Raw genomic sequence first — 688 nt, forward strand, 5'->3', positions numbered from 1 at the left:
CAAACGTTGTTTGGTATAATGGAGGGCACACAGTGGTATAAATAGTTTTCTCGAGGGTTAAGTAACGAGGAAGATTTTAAGGTCCAGTTTAGTTGTTTTCTTTTTTTAAGTAGAACGCTATAATTTTTTTACTCTTAATATTATAGCGTTTGTTGAGACGAATTCAACGAGAAATCACATTTAAGTCATTTTGTTTAATGGGAAGTTGCAAAACTGTGGAGAATTTATTATTTTGCGGCTTTTACGTAAAATCGTCAAAAATTTACCAAACATTGTCGTATTATGAAAAAATAGATATCGTTTTATTTAAAAAAAAATAAACTTGATCTTGAAATCTCTTCGTTGCACTACGAAAAAACTATACCACGTTATGTCCCTCGTCATGCCAAACAACTTTTGTAAGAATATTTTTTCGATAGCTCCAATTCCTTCTGAGATATTCCACCGTGTCCGGTTAAAGAAAACACCCTGTATTCATACATTAATTTTGTCCTTAAGATAAAATTCTGTACCTGAGAGCCAGACTGACCCAAGTCCTGTATAATGTAATTTTATAACAGAACGAAATGTTATAAATACGACTAAATTATTATGTAGTTACATAGATTGTATATAACTCAATTTTGCGAAAAATGGAGTTAAGTTAGTCTGGCTCTAAGGTACAGAATTGAACTCCATCCTCGTTACA

General features: G+C 31.8%; 1 protein-coding gene across 1 annotated transcript in view; it reads right to left on the reverse strand.

Moving 5' to 3' along the window:
• LOC108574504 (LIM/homeobox protein Lhx3) overlaps positions 1-688 on the reverse strand; it is a 99,439-nt gene that overhangs the window by 83,515 nt on the left and 15,236 nt on the right. The gene's annotated exons all lie outside the window — the stretch shown is intronic.

This window comes from Habropoda laboriosa, unplaced genomic scaffold (assembly GCF_001263275.1).
Source record: "Habropoda laboriosa isolate 0110345459 unplaced genomic scaffold, ASM126327v1 scaffold193, whole genome shotgun sequence".
NCBI classification, from domain to species: domain Eukaryota; kingdom Metazoa; phylum Arthropoda; class Insecta; order Hymenoptera; family Apidae; genus Habropoda; species Habropoda laboriosa.